Below are 19,592 nucleotides of genomic sequence, written 5' to 3'. Positions count from 1 at the left end.
TAAAACAGGAATGCCAATGGAATTAACCTAAGAAAGGTTCCTGACAAGTCACATGCAGATCTGGGCAGAGGCTAAAAACACATAAACAAATCCTAAGCTGACTGAAAGAGAAAATCTTAAGTTTTTCAAAATTTTGACAGGGTCCGCAGGCTCCCAGTTTACCCAGCTGCGAGACCGCTCTGTGTGTAAAGCAAAAGTGTGGATAGGTCCACACTGTGTTACAAGCAGAGGGTGTGGTCCTCTTCCAAAAGTATGAAAATAGAAAATAATTCAAGATCTACTAAACCTACCCAATCCCACACACATCAAGCCAAAAAGCAGAAACAAAGACACAATTTCTCAAGTCAAAGTAAAAGAGAAGGAAAAATAAAAAATTCAAGTCCCCAGCGGAGTCGCCATTCTGTCACACGGAATGAGTCGATCTTGCGGACAAGATAGACCTCCCTAGTATCTAACAATATCTAGTGACAAGAAAGCCAATCAAAAACTATCTTTCTCTAAATATGCAATATATAAACAAAGGCAAACAAGTGTTTTAGGCATACCTTGGGTCCAATGCAAGTTTGTGGAAGCCTCGCTCCTTTGATCCAAATGAGCTCCCTTGTAGCGAATCTGAAAACACAAACAAGCAAACAAATTAAATAGCACTTGAAAAGCCAATATCATAAAGCATACTTATCATGATGATCAAGGAATTCATGAAATAAATGATATAAGACAATTTATTGAGAAAAATGAATCTAATTTTATTAATTCAAATCAAAGAAGAAATTTACAACCTGTGCCTTGATGTTGTACAAGCTCCTCCCAAGGTCCAACAAGAAGTCTCCTCTACTTTGACAAGTTTCACTCTCTTCCCAATGAAGCCAAAAGGTATGTGATCTCTCCTCTCAAGCTTAACTAGGAAGTCTCAATTCCACCAGCATTTACCCTAAAAAATGTTTAGCTTCTAACCTCCCTAGCAACCAGCCCAATGCCTTAATTTATAGTGCAATGGAGGGAAGTTACTAGGTCCTCCTTCAAAGGGATAAAGCCCTCCTTCAAAGGGATAGCTCCTCTCATCAAGGGATTAGCTCCTTCTCTTTTGGGATGCATGAACCACCTAAGAGCGAACCATCCACGTCAAAATTCCTTCTAGAATCATCTAGAATTAACCAAAAGTGAGTTTTTTATAATAAACTTGTGCCTTTTTTACTTTCACAGGGGTCCGTACCCACTCCTTTAGAGACAGAGTGGGCAGGTTAGCAGGTAATGTGAACAGGGGGTGCGAGACCACAGGCAACAGTGAGAGAAAGTGCAGAACCAGAGCTTTGTTGGTTTTTAATGTCTTTCTCTCATTTTCAAAGATTGACATGAAGAGCTGAGGTTTGAAACTTGCTTAGGAGGATAGTATAAGTGATGATAGACCCATACTGACTGCAAATAGTCATGGTGACGATATTTTTGTGTAACATAGGCCTTTTACAATGCTCCTGAGCTCTCAAAGGCTCGGAGTCTTAATCTATCCTCTCTATCCCTTAACTGTTTGATTCCCTGAATAGGCAAGCATGGATCGGAGGTTTTCTCCTTCTGATAGAGGAATAACCACCTTCAAGTAGTTTGATGCATTGTTTGGGAGCTCTCTCGTGCCAGAGATGCCCCATAATCGATTCTGTTGTTTTTGGGCTGACTGCGTTGTCTGCTCCATGACCATTCTATTCGTGTGGACAAGTTGCGCGTGCTTTGGCTCCATGGTCACTTTCTAGCCTCTATTTTCCTGGCAAACTATCTCCTGGACTATGCTATGTGGTGGAAAGGGTCCTCGGGCCTCTGTTTTCCCTTTAAAGGCTTTATCATGACTATTTTCTTGTATTTTCACAGGAAACACTGTACACTATGAAATCTCACCCACTTCTACTTTTCTGGACTTCAAAAGTCCATAAACATGGCATATATATCTATCGGGTTTGCCCTTTTGATCGATGTTGCCTATTGCAGATGACCTGGTCCCTTGTTCCCTTTGTATTTTGAAATATGCTTAAAAAACTCAGAAAACACATGAAAATGGCCTTTGGCAGACTTCAAATATTATATATTTCACTTCCCGGACCCTTTTGGGATTGGGACTCATCGCTATCGGTGCTACAAAGCTTCCCTTTGTATTTCATTATATAACAAAAATACACAAAAATGCATTAAAACTAGACTTTCTGCCGACCTCAAATATTATCAAATACTATTTAGAATATCGTCGGGTTCGCATCATTGCATCACACATATGAAGGTGTAAAGGATCCGCCCCTTGGTGCTACTCCGCTGTGATGTAGTGATGTGATCTAATCGCAATCACTTATCACTCATGCCCAAGGCCCTTACTTAGCACTGATACCTCCGCCGATGTGACCCGTTGATCCTATCATCGGAGATTGTTGATCGTGGGTGTCTTACGTCGATTGCCACTACCCACTGATCAGATCCATCGATTGTGATTTGCTACTTAGATCTGGGCCATTGATCAGCCAGATCTAATGGTTGCTGTTCTTTCAGTGTTTAAGCATGTGATTTTGATTTTTTCATGGTTTTAGAGTGTTTTTAGCCTCCCGATAGTGTATTTCCGCCCTTCCAAGGGCTCTCCCGTTGCGCTTATTTCGATCTTTGGATGATCTTAACAAATATTTGAATGCTTCAAGAGCATATATGGACCCATTGGCATGATTTTAAGAAAATTTGGAGACTTTGGGGCATATTTGGATCCATTTTTGGGTCATTTTGCCAACAAGGCTAATAGGTGCAACATGGTGCAACGTGGTGAGGTGCAATATGATGACGAAATGAAACACAACAATAGGTGAAGGAGTCACCTTAGAGAATTAGTTGAAGCAACATGTCTTCAACTGATATCATGTATCATCTTCTTAAAGATGATCTATGCTCTTATCTAGATAAGTCAAAGTGTTGAATTCTATTGTAAATGTACTATCTCTCTCTCTCTACTGTACTATTGAAGAACATATAAGAAAAATTGATCAAGGGTTTCCCCACATTGGGGATTGTCCCTGGCTAGCACCACATCTTGTGTCCTCTTGTCTTGGCTTCTCTTCTGTGATTTATGTTTATGTTCTATCTACAGTTTACTTTAATGTTGATGTGATTGCTAATCTAGAAAAGATATTGAGCTAACTATGAAAATTGAAATAATTTCTCTAAGCATAGAACATACCTAAAATTAACATGAATGCCTCCTTCCTAGATAGTTTCATGACTTGAAGACATCCAGAATTGCCTCTAGAAGGACCAGTGCAGGTAAGCCCTTATGAAAATGCGTTGTAAAGAAGTTAAGTCCACTACCAGGGTGCTATGCAGAGCACTTAGGCTTCCTTTCATCTACGCTCGACGAGAATGAGAAAAATTCACATAGGGTTTGGGGAATATTCTTATCTTTTGGATTCATCTAGAAGTTTCCCTGTCTTATCAACTCCTATGAGCTCGAAAATGGATGAGGAATGAGTTAAGGATCATCCTATCCTCTCATCCCTTCCTCCATGGAACTAATTCTATGTATTGAAGGTCATTCAATGTCACCATTAATGACAAAAACTCCTTCATCTTCCTGTGAATTGACCACTCATCTAAGTGATCAGGGTCTGAATATGTTGAATTGTAAGGAGATAATGCTGCTATGAGAGTTGACTTTGGAGCAAATTATGTGATGCCACAAGCTTGTATTGCTTTTAATGTGATGTGGATGGGATCCAAGCTGGAGGAATGACTTTGAATCAGACACTCATGGCTATAATTCCTTCTTCTATATAATAAAGTGTTTGAACCTTTTTCCACATGTTTTGTTCTTTCATAATGCTTACATGTATGAATTACTTCTGATTCCTTTCATTTATATTCAATGGATCGTATGCCTTGATCAATTTTCGTATGGATCGTATGGATCGTATGCCTTGATCAATACAAGGGAGACGAGAGGAAAGAAAAACTATAGGTAGGCCTTCTATCCTCTCTTCTTATGTATTGCTTATAGGAAAATTCTAAAACAATTTAAACTGTTGTACTAGGCACAACTACTTGTCTAGTGAATTAGTGTTTATCCGTAGATGCTAAATTCTCCAAAACAGCTGCGTAGCACAGAAAGGAGGAGACCAAGCTCAAGATGACATAGTTGGCCAAGAAGAGGAAGAAGGAGGCCGCTGAAAAGGCCTAGGCAGAGTGCGATGTTGCCCAATAGGTGGAAAAGTAGATAAGTGAAATTGAGTGTGGCTCTGACAAAGGTACGAGGTCACCTTCACTTGAAACAGAGGAAGAAACGGATGATTAAAGAGAGCAGCATGAAGTGGACCCGCAAATGGCATCATACCACATCAAACATCCAAGAGAGCAAGAAAAAGTGGGGCTGCAAAAGAAATCCAAGGCCAGTAAGACGTCGCTGGACCCAATCACCCTAACAGAGGGAGATTTGAATGACATTGGAGACACGGTGTGGGATGTCACCGCAGAGGTACTGCAGTAGTTTGAGCAGCAGCAACAACAACTATTGGGGGCCATACAGATGATTCTACATGAGCTGCAAATATGTGCATCACAGACTGGCACAGTGTCCACCAGCCTCACTATTGGTACTTAAGAAGCTGCCGAGATGCTGCATGCGAAGGACTCCCAAGCGATAGTGCAACCAGATGGAACACTGACCACAAAAAATGAAGTTGACAGGTCCACCATTAGTGCCCCTAAGGGAGTGAGATTGAAGTTGGCAGCGCTTCCTGGCAAGGCACTCCACCTACTATAGGATGGGGTGATCGCAGAGCTAAGGGCCTGTGAACAACGTGTTATCCATGTGATCAGTGAGCAGCAAATCAATAATATGTAGCTGGCCCTACAGTGAGAATCTGCCATCACCACCGTGACTCAGGTAACTGATCGAAACAAGCACATAGTTCAGGTCATGGAGGAAGAATGCCAAATGGTCCCTAACTTGGCCATTCCGGGGGAGAACCGGTCGAGGTGCATGTTCGCAAGCTTGCTACAGGGGTGCATGACGCTCACACAGAGTTGGCTAAGGTTCAGCTGGAGATGAACCTACAGAATGCAGATTTAAAGTTGAAGGCCCAACCTTCAACAATGCAAGAAGTAAAGGAGCAGCGTGCAACCACTGTCATAGAGGCAATAGCGGCGGTAGACAATGCAGTATCAAACTACACACGGCTATTTGAACAGTCGTTTGAGGTCCTCACGAGTCTGCAAGAGGATCCTAATGTAAATGGCTAGAGATAGAGGTGTGAGAACTACAGCAGTGCTATGACGAAGTAAAAGGTACAACATGCACCATCTCTCTCACACAGAGACTAGCGAAGCTACAAGAGGCCAAAAAATTGAAGGAATAGGCAGATGCAGTGCAGCAAAAAGAGGCAGTGCTGAAGGCGCGCTTGAAATCCTGGTTGGACAAAGATTATTCGATGACGGCCTCCATTGAAGGAAAGCTTTCCAATCTACAAGTGATTCAGTAGAAGCTTTAGACTGACAATTCAGGACCAGTGATAGAGCAGTTGGTTGAGGAAGTGAAGCACGATGCTGCGCAATGCACCACCAAAGTGGCAGTCATACAGGTCGAGCTAGGAGGTCTTCGTGAAAATATCTCTACACCTGCAAAGTTACTCGAGGGTGAGTCACCATGTTTGTGTTGGGGGCCTGTTGGGAAGGGGTTCCCCCAAGAGCAGTTTTGGGGCTAAAAACCCATGTTTTGGGATAGTTTTTTAATAAAGTTGTAAATTCTCTGCAATTTGTGGTCGCAGAGTGTGAAGATGTCAAGAGTCATAAAGGGTTGTCCACCCTTATTTTTTAAAGTGTTAAGTCGGCTGTAAAGATCCACCAATGGTCTGCAGACCATGGGATTGTATAAAAAGGAGCTAAGTACGTAAGCTCTAGGTAGTAAAAAGAAAGGAAGAAAGTAGCGAAGTAGAGTGGAGAAGTCTAAGTGTTCTTAGGTCTTAGCATAAGTAGAGGCTCTACAGCTGAGTGCGTAGAGGCCTAGGGTGGAATTCCACAGCTGAGAGCGCGGACCCCTGCAGTTGTGTGTGCCAGGTGGATAGAGTCTGTATTAAACTAGAAGATGTCAATAAAGAGAAGTATTCTACAATTAGTCTGTCTTTAGTTCATGTTAATGCATCTGATTATATTGCATTTTTGGTTTAATTTACAATGTTTATTTGATGCGGGAATATATGTGATTGTATCGGTTAATTGAATGCAAGTAAGGATATTAGTTTATGTGAGGCTAACTGTGATTGATTAGTAAGTTAAGTAAAACACTTGAGGTAACTTGCGAACCTATACAATACATTGTCATAGTTGCGCAAAAGTACCTGGACCATGGTTTAGGGTTGTGCAAAGGTCAATCATACACCTTCGCGGAAGTACTGAAGGGTGGAACAAAGGGTAGACTGACAGAGCCCTAAGGCTTAGTTACCTACACGAAAGTAGGGGTAGAGGGTATAAACCAACATCATGACCATCTCAGGGTGCAAAAACTTGGTTCTAGCACCCCCCCATACTGCTTCGAGTGAGACTTCATTCTGTGCTTCGTGGGCTGATGCCGAAGGGGCTAGTAGTGTAGGATTTGTTTGGCTCACTAATGTTGAACGTGGGTCAGGGCCCACAAATCCAACAGTACTTGATGTACCAGGTTAGTGCATGATCCTGCAAATCACTAACCAATGTCACCTTCTTCATGTGATCATCTGCAACACCCTGAGCTTCCCACACAACATTTATGACGAACCTAAATTGGTTTGGGTCCTCATTCCCTATGCCTTTGAATACAGGTAGTTTTACAAAGTTTTCCATATTGAACAGTGGAGGTGGTGGTGCTGTGGGTGATGGGGTGAGAGGTGGAGGCAAGGATGGAGGTGGTGTGGATGGATGTGATGAGGGCGAAGGCGGTGTAGGTATTCTCGGGAACCCTTGTCTTATCAATTGACTAGCACTCAAGGGAGAAATATATGGTGTCCCTTTGTCGTCACTTAAAGGGAGTCCGATCAGTGGGCTATACTCAAGACCTTTTCTTCCTTCGTCCCTAAAAGGTTTTCCACTTCGCATAGCTCCAAACATCAAGGTAACTGTGTAACCCTCTGTTCACACAAGAGCATCTTAATCCGAATATTCAATGACTTTAAATACTTACCTCACGGTCCTTTGAAGAAGCAACACTCTGCTTTGCTGTAATTGACAAAGGTATCGACCGCGAATTCAATCACAAATCCTCCAATGATGCAGTCAAGCCAATGGTTGACAGCACGTGCGATCTTATCTTTAGAAGATTCTAAGCTTCGTACTAGCTTCGATGTCCAAACAATTGACTTGTCAAGCCTTCACCATCCTTGACCGTCTACCAACTTTGTGATCCACTCGTATAACTCAATCGAGAAGGAACATAAGAATATTTCGTGTATTTCTATATACAAGTATCTATCCAACCACTATTGTTTCATCAATCATGGGTTCTTATTTTCTTGCACTGTGAATTCATGGATCTTTCTATCCAACCAAGTTTCAATTTATTTCTTAGTTGTATTACATTGATACGATATCACACATCTCTCTTTGAGATCTTGGTCCCAACAACATAACCATTTGTTGGCTTGATGGGCCCTGACCCAGGTTTAGTGTTAGCCATCCAAGCAAATCCCTACACTATTGGCCCTTTCGGCATCGGCCCGCATAGCGCAGACCGAAGTATCACCCGAAGTAGTATGGGGGGATGCAGGAACCAAGTTTCCCCACCCTGAGATGGTCATGATGTCGATCTATACTTCTTGAGCCTACCTTCGTGTAGATCGATAAGCCTTTAGGGCTTATCGATGTTCCTTCTCTTATGTCCTTCAGTACCTCCACAAAGGTACTTGACTGATATTTGCGCAACCCTAACCTGAGGTCCAGGCACTTAAGCACCTCTATGATTGAGTTATTGTATAAGTTCCCAAGTGATCTTATGGGTTACCTAATCGACCATGCATTTACAGTTACCTTCACATAATCCTTTATTATTACTTGTGTTCAATTAACAAATATAATTAGATACATTCACACATTAAATAAGCATTATAATGTAAACCCAGACCATAACATAATATAAGCAGATGTGTTAAATAGAGACAAAATACACTTTGATTGCAACATAATTCTCTTTATTGATATCTCAAGTTCAGTACAGACTCTATATATAGCTGTAGGGGTTCGTTCACTCAGCTATGGACTTCCACCCTAGGCCTCTGTGCACTCAGCTGTAGATCCTCTACCTACACTAAGACTCGAGAACACTTAGAACTTCTTACCCCAAAATATTTTTTTCCATTACCACTACTCTTCTAAGACTCCCTTTTTATACAATTCCATGGTCCATGGACCATGGGTAGATCAACTGACATGATACTTCAAAAACAAGGGCGGACAACCCTTTGACCTCTTCGCACTCTGCAATCAAAAAATGCAGAGATTTTACAACTTTATTACAAAATTTGGGCCTTCTGCCCCAAAACTAGCTCTTGGGGGAACCTGTTCCCAACAATGGCATAGGAAATGGATCATGGACACAAGCATCATTCAAATTCCTTAAGTCTACACATATATGAATCTCACCCTTTGTCTTATTTTCCTAAACCACCATATGACTAACTGAGTCTGATTCTTCGACAGGCTCAATAATCTTGGCTGCAAACATCTTATACAATTCTTTGCTCACTTTTTCCTTGTACTTAGGATTCAATCCATAAGGTAACTACCATGGCTTCACATCCAGCTTCAAAGTGATCTTCATGACACCCAAATTCCCTACTATCCCTTTTAGATCAGATAACTTGGTGGGAAATAAGTCTTGATACTCCCATAATAGCTCCGTGACTTTGTCCACTATGTCTTCATCCCAATAATTACCTATGTTTATAAACATCAATTGTTCTTCCAATCTAATATTCACCTGCTTGGTCTTCAAAGGCTTTGAGATATTAGGGACTTCCGCCTTAGGCCCTGCGACTTCATGTTGTCCTTCTGACTCAAGAATGTTGATGTTCCTAGGATCTTCTTCATCTTCCTGAAAGTTCACATTGTAACATTCGAGTGCATGGCACACCTGCGTACTCCAATATGGTTGTACCCATGCAACAGGTTCTTCCAACATTCTAAATATTGCAACTTTGTTCTCTTGTAATGCTTCATCAATACACTCAAATCCATCTTCAAAGCTAAAAGTAAGCAGAAATATTTCCTTCAGAACATCCCATTTTGCAGTTCCATGTCGCAACTTTGTTTCTAGGTACCAATTCGTTAGGACCGTATCCAAAGTGTGGTAGAATATATGAACCCAATCTGGTTGTGGTTCTTCTCCTCATGATTTCATCGAAAGAGCCTGATGCTCACACAGTTTTCCTTTCTAGTATATTTCTCTGTAATGTGGGTATTAGGATACCCAAATGAAACTTCATCATCCGTCCATATTCCTTCCAATATGAAAAGTTGTTCTTATGCATGCCCCACCATCTAGTAGGTGTAGCTCGTAGCGCGATGTCTAATGCTTGGAACTAATGTTCCTCCGGTACATACCTTTCAAATTTATCCATAAATAGATTTATATCTTCTAACCCATCATAATATGGTAAGTTGCGTACCTTAATGGATATAAATTGGAGTGACTTTGTAAGCCAGTTGCATCGCAGCGACGATACCTCATGAAACCTGTTATGCCAGTGTTCGAGCTCCTCGTCTGAATCTGAATTGTAGGAGTTGTCCTTCTCCCCTGTAATTCACCCATCTTCCCTAGGAATGATCAAATATTCATCCCACACAGTAAGCTTATATATTTTCTCAATATCATCCTCCTCATCATAATCATGGACTAGTTTGGTATATCAATCACCCTCAGTTGGATCCAATGGAACAATAACCCTTAGTATTTTCTTTTCAAATGTCATATTGTTCTTCTTAATGTTGATGACTGGGTATTGGTTACTATTGTCCACTATTTCAATCACTTCAAAATCGTCTATGGTGCGTGTCCCTTCAATATCCACAGTCACCCCATGTAGGCACCCCATAGGAATAATAATTTGTTGATTTGCCGTTCTCAGCTGGATAAGGGAACACTATAGCACTGGTCTTCCCATTCCTTCCTAGGTTTGCTTCGGCAGAAAATTTACATCGAACCCCAAATTAAGAATTACGTGGTCCATTTCGAATTCTCCAATCTGGGGAGTCAATCTCATTTCGTGACTAGTTTGTTTCTTACTTTTTTCTACCTTATGTATTGTGTGTTATTCTGAAAGTGGCTTATTCTTTCTGGTGTAGTTATCTATCAACTCTTGCGGCCCCTCTACTGCTTTTTGGTCCCTTAGGAGCTTCATTGTTGGGATGGGGTCCCCAGGGGTAGAATGGAATTAATTAGTCATTTTTTGTAACAAATTTTGTAAAAGATGTAAAGTCTCCACAATTTGTGGATGCAGAGTGCATAGATGAATAAGTGTCAAAGGGTCTTAGCCCCTTTTTTAAGTAAATTTTTGAGTCAGTTTTGAGATTCACCCATGGTTCGCAGACCATGGCATTGTATGGAAAATTCTATAAATGGTCGAGTCTTTACGAGTCTAAGGATAATTTTTGGACACATGTTTTTGGATAGGGAATTGGGTTTATGAGTCTTGGGCAAGAGCTAAGGTAGAAAAGGGAAGGCTGCACAGCTGAGTGTGTGGGCGCCTAGGTAGAGTCCACAGCTGAGTGTGTAGACCCCTTCAGCTATGTGCGTATTGTAGTTTGAGTTTGTAATCAGTGATTTGAAGATCAATAAAGATAGTTTTCCAAAGAATTATTGAGTATTTATGTTTACATGTTTTTATGTTATATGATGCTGATTAATGACATTCTTTATGAAATAATGATTAAATTCTATGTGATTCTCTTGAACCTATCTTAATAATGTATGCAATGAATGCTTAGGCACTTCCACAAAGTTTTTGGTGATTTCTTTTGTGTTTTCTAATGAATTAAGTAGATCTGCGTGAACTCCAATTTAGGATTGCTTCTTGATGCATGTAAGTAGATAAATCGACTGTTAAAGGTCCACAAGGACTAATCGTGGACCTTCACGAAGGTCTGAAGACCATTTTAGTTGAGTTATAGGGACATGCCCTAGGAGTTTATTGATCTACATGGAGGCATATCCAAGGTGTTGGAAGATATCACACTAGTCTTTGGATGCAGAAACTTGGTTCTTACATCCCCCCATATTACTTCGAGTGACACTGCAACCTGCACTACATGGGTTGCCCCCGAAAGGGCCAGTAGTGTTGGATTTTTTTGGTTGGCACAACTAACTTTGAACCTGGGCCAGGACCCCCTAAGCCAACAAATGGTTCTATTGTCGGGATCGAGATATACTTAAAGAAATGTGTGATGCTGCATCACTGGAACCCGACCAAGAAGGAAATTGAAAAGTGGTTGGATCAGAAAATTCACAAGTCCACAGTGCAAGAAAACAAGAATTCATGCCTATTTAAGGAATAGTGGTTGAATAGATATCTATATACAGAGATACATGAGATATTCTTCTGCACCTTCCCAATGGAACTGTACGAGTGGTTAGCTAAATTGACAGACAATGAAGGAAGGTGGAAGCTCGATAGTCCTATAGTGTGGACTCTAGAATTAGTACAACAACTATAATAAAAACAATATTGTGAGGGCTATCGATCATAGGCTCGATCAAATTCTAGGATGATTTGTTACAGAATTTGTAGTTGATTCTTGAGTCAGCTATAGCAAAGCAGAGCGAAGATTCTTCAAAGGACCATAAGGTAAGTATTTAAGATCATTGAATACTTGGATTAAAATGTTGTTATGTGAAGGATGGGTGATTCCATTACCTTGATGTATGGAGCTATGTGAAGTGGAAGATTCTTTAGAAATCACGAAGGATCAGGACTAGAGTACAGTCTGTTGATTGGACCTCCTTTAAGAAATGACAAAGGGGCGAGGCAGACTATGCCACAAAGCATTATTTAGCTTATCACTCAGCGGATTCCTAGAAAAAAATCACCCATCCACTCCACCCCCACCTCCACCTTATACACCTTCACCCACACCTCCACCACCACCACCACCACCATTCAACATGGCGAATGTAATGAAAATGTCGATTTTCAAAGGAATAGGAAGTGAAGATCTAGAGCAATTCTAGTTTTTTATGAATATTGTATGGATAGTGCAAAATATCACCAATGATAATATAAAGAAGGAAAAATTGGTTATCACTTTGCAGGATCACGCGCTAACCTGGTACATTAAGTATTGTGCTGATAATCCTCTTACAATGCTAGCAGAGACTAAGACGACTTTGAACAAAAAGTTTAGTAAGCCTAAATCTGACTAAAAGTCGGTGATTGAATTTAAAGAGATCATGATGAAGGTTGAGGATAAGCCTTGGGAATTTGATTAGAGGTTGAAGTGCTAGATCAGATAGGTTAACATGCAGATCACAGATAGCCAACATTACGACTGGTTTATAGCATCACTTTTGCCCCATTTGAGAGTTGCTCTGTCACAATAGAAGATAGATACATAGGTAGACGCTTCGGATATCATGATGAGGTTGCACGCATCACCTATTCAGGACAAAAACCTAAGGGTGTAGAGAATCCACTCATAATTAGTGAACCTACACCTAGAAATATTACAAAGTTTGAAGAAAGACAAGGAGATTAAACTAGAAACATTCGTAGAAGTATGGTGTTTGAAGTGCAAGGGCCATGGGCACGATAAAGATCATTGTCCCATGTATGCAAATTATATTACAAGAGGGGGGGCCAATTCCCCTCAGGTCAAAAGCCGTTGCAGGGCTGAGCATGGGGGTTGCACTATGGTGTGCTATTTGTCAGGCTACTAGACAACATGTGATGAATAATTTCCATTTACTTCAGAAGTTCGTTCAGACACCCCAATAGCTTTCCTGTAATTTCTGTAAATCTGTGGGCCACAATGAGTGCTACTATCGAAGTTATGAGATGATGATGGAAATAACCCCTACTTACTATATCCAACCAGAAACTCATCCTTCAGATCAAGGCGCAGAAGGAGCGTGCGAAGGTTTTCAAGGTCAAGAATGAGATCGAGGGGGAGGACTTGGTAGAGGTCGTGGTTGGATTATCTACTACAACTGCAGACAGACGAGGCACTATGTGCAAGAGTGCCAAAATCCTACACACCCAACATGTCAATACTGCAGACAGTTCGACCATACTATAGAAGAATGCCCAATGTTAATAGTTAAGATGTAAGAGAAGAAAACGCAACCTCAGTAGCCTACATAAAATTTACAAATGATAAGGGATGAGCCACGTGAAGAAAATCAAAGCATTAATATTGTGCTGAGAAGTGGAATGATGACTAGCCCTGCTAAAGGTAAACAACCTGAAGAAGATTGATGGGTCAAAGGCTCTGAAGAAAGAAGTTGGCTTTGATCTGAATTACGCTAAGGAAACAATTATGAAATCTAAAAAGAGCTTTGCTGAGGCCTCCACCTTAGGAAGCCAAGACAAGATGCAAGAAATCAGTGCACCTATAGAGGTTGATCCTTCTATACTCACTACATTTTTGGAGACCTTCATGAAGCTGTTGTGCAATAGAAATGTTATGGAGGGACTACAAGAATTAATAAATAAATGCAGTAATAAAGAAAAGGTCCCTGATGGACACCACGTGGTTAGAAAGATTGCCAAGCATAAGGCACGAACAAGGCAAGAGATGCTGCTAACAAAGCAGATAGGTGATTATGAAATGGACCTAGTCATCTTCGATATGCGGTCTGATGCGAATTTTTTACAAAAAAAGACATGGGAAAGGATGGGGATACCTACACTGTAGTGGTCTCCGATTCAGCTCAGGATGACAAACCATCAGAAAATCATCCCCATGGGATGACTATATGGAGTAATAGTGGATATTGAAGGTGCGAGTGTGGTAGAAGACTTTGAAGTTATAGAAATTGTCGATGATAGTAATCCCTACGCCACACTCCTGGGAATTGACTGGGATATTGATATGAATGGGGTCATCAATTTGAAAAAGAGGACAATGTCATTTGAAAGGAAGTCGCTTCGGGTTATAATGCCACTGGACCCTACATAAGGGGCACGCTATACTAAACCAGTCCACAATTATGAAGAAAGTGATGATGAACTGGATCAAATTTACAAGATGAAAGTGCGAAATCAGGATTGGATCAATCCAACGGTAGATGGGCAGATTGCATGGGACTGGGAGATTTCATGCACCTCTAATTCAGATGAGGAATTAGAGCATTAGCAAAATCACTTACATGAAGTTTCTACATTGCGATGCAATATGATGACAAAGTCGTTGCATTGTGTTTCTTCGGAGGTATGAAAGTTACCTTATTATGATGGTTTAACTGACGTAGATCTGTTTTTATCTTTAGAACACTGAAGGAACCTATCGAATGGACCCAACCAGACTGGAGCACCCAGCTGCACCATGCATTGGAATGCTATAATGTGACTGCTGAAGAGGAAGAAGAAGACCCAAGGAACATCAACATTCTGGAGGCAGAAGGGCATCGTGAAGTTGAAGCCCCATAAATAGAAAACTCAAGCATCACCGCACCTTTGAAAAGAAAGCAAGTAAACATTGGCACTAAAGAAGAACTAGAGTTCACAAAAATTGGAGATTATTGGGACAACACTACAATAGATAAAGTCACTAAATTACTTTGCGAATACTATGATCTCTTCCCCACTAAGTTTTCAAATTTAAAGGGCATAATTGATGATTTTGGCATTATAAATATGACATTGAATACGAACGCAAAGCCTGTTAAATAGAGGCCTTATCACCTTAATCCTATGTATAAGGAAAAGGTTCGCCAAGAGCTAGATAAGATGCTGAATGCAGGCATCATAGAACCTGTTGAAGAATCTGATTGGGTAAGCCCAATGGTGGTCCAAGAGCTAAAACAATAAGGAAAAATAAGGATTTACGTAGATCTTTAGAAGCTTAATGATGTATGTGTTCACGATCCATCTCCAATGTTGTTTACATACGAAGTACTAGACAATGTTGGGGGTAGGAGACCTATTCCTTTTCTGATGGCTTTTCAAGGTATCATCAAATTAAGATCGTGCTAGAGGATAGAAGAAAAACAACCTTCGCAATGGATTGGGGTTTCTTTCAATACATTATGATGCCATTTGGACTAAAGAATGTTCTTGTGAGATTTTCCCGCATAGTCGTAACGGCATTCAAGTAGTTCATTCACCAGTTTTTGGAAGTGTACTTTGATGACTGGACAATGTTTGGATTAGTGAAGCACCATGTAGTGATTCTACACCTGATGCTGGATACATCTTGATGATACCAGATCATGCTGGATTTTAAAAAATGCATATTATGTGTTTCTTTTGGGATCTTTCGATTGATTGTGGACCCTGCAAATATTGCAGTAATTATGACATTTAAGGCCCCTAGGAAAATCAAGTAGCTATGCACGACACTAGGACATACAACATATTATAGAAAATTTATCAAAGCTTATGGTCAAATTACCTGCCCATGGAGAAACTACTAAAGAAGGATGCAACATTTCGTTGGGACAAAGACTATTAGTGTAGCTTAGATGTGTTGAAATAAAAGATGGTCATTGTGCCAATATTGGTGTTCCCCGATTGGAAAAAGGAGTTTCATGTACATGTGGATGCTTCTTGCATTGCACTAGGCGCATTGCTAACATAGGTCGGTGAAGGATAAATGGAACATCCTATAGCCTTCGCAAGTAGGAAGTTATTGAAGGGAAAGAAAAATTATTTAACGACTGAGCACAAAGGGCTAGCCATGGTCTACACGCTATAAAAATTCAGGCATTATCTGTGAGGAGGACATTTCAAGATGTATACAGATCATTCTACCTTAAAGTACCTGGTCAACAAGCCTGTGTTGGTGGGGGTGGGGATTTGCAGATGGTTGTTATTATTTTAGGAGTATGACTTTGAAGTCATTGTAAAGCTGAGGAGATTAAATGTTGGACTTGATCATCTATCGCGAATTGAAACAGGCGAAGAACCTAGTAATTTGGAGGAAGGGTTTCCATATGCACAGCTCTTCACAGTGCACATAGAAGATGACCATTTTGTAGACATTATTCTCTTCTTAACTACGGGGACAGTGCCAGAAGGATACACAAGTCAAAAAAGGAAGGAATTAGTAGTGCGTGCAGCTGAATTTTCAGTCATTATGGGGCATTTGTATAAAATGGATGGGGATGAAATATTGTGGAGATATGTGTTAGACTTTGAGCGGGATAGAATTATCGTTGATGCTCATGGGGGAGCTGTGGGAGGCCATTATGCAGGAAAATCAACTATGCAAAAGATTTTGCACGCAGGTCTATGGTGGCCAACATTGCACAAGGATTCCAAGGCATATTATAAGGCATGTGATGTGTGTCAAATAACTGGCAGACCGCCATGAACGGATGAGCGACCACTACATCCTCAGGTATCTTTGCAGGCATTTGAGAAGTGGGTGATTGATTTTATTGGGCCAATTCAACCCCCTGGAAAGAGAATGAGTGCACATTACATTATCACTGTGATGAAATATCTAACCAGATGGGCAAAAGCACAACCCATCAAGGATTGTACAGTGGCTACGACTGCAAAATTCTTGTTTGAGTATGTATTAACAAGGTTTGGATACCAAAAAGTGTTGATAAGTGACAGGGGTATGCACTTTCTGAATGAAATGATCAGCGTGTTGATTGATGAGTTCCAGGTTTACCATCAGAAGAGTACACCATATCACCTACATGAATATGTAACTGTCGAAGCCTTTAACAAGATTTTGGAGAACGTGCTAAGGAATATCTAAAGCGCGCAGTGTAATGACTGGGATGTACACGTACCTACAATGCTATGGGCTTATAGGACTACTTGTAAGAAGCTAACAGGACAAACATCATTCAGATTGGTCTCTAGGGTTGAAGCCATAATGCCAATGGAATACATTGTGCCTAGTCTGCGCATAGCAACTTAGATGGATATGGCGGATCGTAAGGCCTTGGAAGAATGGCTCACGTAGCTCATGGAGCTCGACAAAGACCGATTTTTAGCAGGATTCCATCAATAAGTACATAAGGAACGTGAAAAAGAATGGCATGATCTCCATATCAAGCTTTGCACATTCAAGGTAAACGATCTTGTCCTATTATATGATAGTAAGTTCACTAAATTTCTAGGTAAATTCCATATGCATTGGTTAGGTCCATAAATTGTCAAAGAAATAATAGATGGCAATTTAGTTCAACTAGAGAAGCTTACTGGGGAACCCTTCCTGGGGAGAGGCAATGGAAGAAGGTTGAAGTTGTATATAAGGGATCTTGCACAATGCCTATATGGCAGTAGGATAGTCTTAGTGCTCCAGGGAGTTGTAATGGAGTGCAAGACTATAAACTACACTGCTCGGCTTGGAGGATATGGCAACGGGCATGCTAAGAAAAGAGTGATGAAGATGAAACAAATGGAACTGCACTCAGGAAGTTGTGCCATGGGGGAAGGTACCATGCAGCCCAGTAGGAAAATGAATGTTGGAGTTACTATTCATGATTTGACGGCTATAAAGTGGTTAATAGGAGCGGGGTGGCAGAAATTAAGGCAAAACCTTTGGAAATAAGTTTTACAGGATACCAGAGGTAGCACCACCTACCACCATATCTTTGGTTACTGCAAAACAATACAGTAAGATCATTTCCAAAATCGAGAAACTTATTTTCCTGATGATACACCCTCATCAAAAGAAGAAGACAGTGCCTATGACCTCCAGATAGATCCCCTACACACGACAACAACAGATGGAGAAGGTCGTAGAGGAGTATGAGGACATCTTCACCTCCTCCGCAGGGGTGCCTCTGTACTATCAAGTCAATCACTCCATCGATCTGACCCCAGGTGCATTGTTGCCCAATGCACCAATCTATCGGCACTCCATTTTAGAGAACGAAAAAATCAAGAGGAAGATCTAGGAGCTATGATAGAAAGGTCACATCTGACCGAGTTCATCGCCCTATGGGAGCCCAATCGTGTTGGTACAGAAAAAGGATAGAACTTGCAGACTTTGTATTGACTATCAGGTGCAGAACAAGATCACTATTTGGAATAAGTACTTGATCCCATGGATTGATGACCTTCTATACCAACTTAAGGGGGGGGGATATTTCAGCAAAATCGACTTGAAGTTTGAATATCACTAGGTACCAATTGAACCCTCTAATGTGTGGAAGACTACCTTCAAAGCCAATGAGGACCTTTTCGAATGGCTAGTTATTCCTTTCAGGTTGAAAATGCTCCTGCAATATTCATGAGACTGATGTATGACATCTTCCATCCATTCACCAACTCATTTGTAGTGGTATACTTGGATGACATCCTGATCTTCAGCCAAAGTGTTACACTAAAATTTGTCACCATGACTATTTGCAGTTAGTATGGCTCCATCAACTGTCATACTATCCTCCTTGGCAAGTCTTATACCTCTTCTCTTCATGTCAAACTCCAAGAAAGAGAGAAAGTCTTTAAAAATCTATATATCTCTGGGTACGCAGTTTCTCTTAGCCTTACCTGCGTGTACGCACCTCAAGTTCACAATACCTGCGTACTTGTACGCTCTGTCTGTAAAAGGGTGGGTGCGTACTCCTGTAAAGGTCAAAAGGCGCAAGTTTCACTTCAAAAAAGTTACTTGTGGTCATTTCTAGAGCATTCTAAAAGCTTGTTTGACGTGTATTGAGCGCCTCCAGATGGTTCATGTATCCCTATGAAAGAGGAACTTATCCCATCAAGAGGGGAGCTATCCCATTCAAAGAGGGGCTTATCCCATTGATGGTTGACCTGATTAACTTCCTCTAGAGCACTATAAATACAGGCATTGGGCCAGAAGGAGAGGAGGTTGAAAGCTGAACATTCCTAAGGGTAGATGCTGTTGAAATTAGGACTCCCTTATAGAGCTTGAGAGGAGAGATTCCCATCCTTTCTTAACCTTATTTGGAAGTGGGTGAGTCAAAGTAAAGGAAAACTCTTGCTGGACCCTAGGAGGGACCTGCACAACACCAAGGCTCAGGTTGTAATGGTTTCTTTTGTTTCCACTTAATACAAATAAGCTCACTTTTCTCAACAGATTGTTATACATGATTTGTTTCATATACTCCTTGGTCTGTATGATGAATATGTGTTATTTTATAAGTTATTCAGGTGCTATTTAATCTTTTGGCTTGTTAGTGAATGCAGGTTTCGAAGAGAAGGAGGAGCTCATCCGGATTGGCGAGGCTGGACTACTACAAAGCGTTGGACTAAAGGTATGTTATGAACACCTAATTACTTGTATTCTAAATGCATATTTAGAGAAAGGTAGTGTTTACTTGTCTTGTTTGTCACTAGAAAGCCTTAGCTTCTAGGGAGGTCAGTTTTGTCCGCAAAATTGACTCTTTCCGCATGACAAAATGGCGACTCCACTGGGGAACTCCATGATTTGAATGATTTTTCCTTTGTGTGAAACTTTGATTTGAGATA

Source organism: Pinus tabuliformis, chromosome 7 (assembly GCF_031772625.1).
Source record: "Pinus tabuliformis cultivar Carrire ecotype Pingquan chromosome 7, CPIR1, whole genome shotgun sequence".
NCBI lineage: Eukaryota > Viridiplantae > Streptophyta > Pinopsida > Pinales > Pinaceae > Pinus > Pinus tabuliformis.
The sequence above is the reverse complement of the archived record's forward strand: the minus strand, read 5'-3'. Positions refer to the sequence as shown.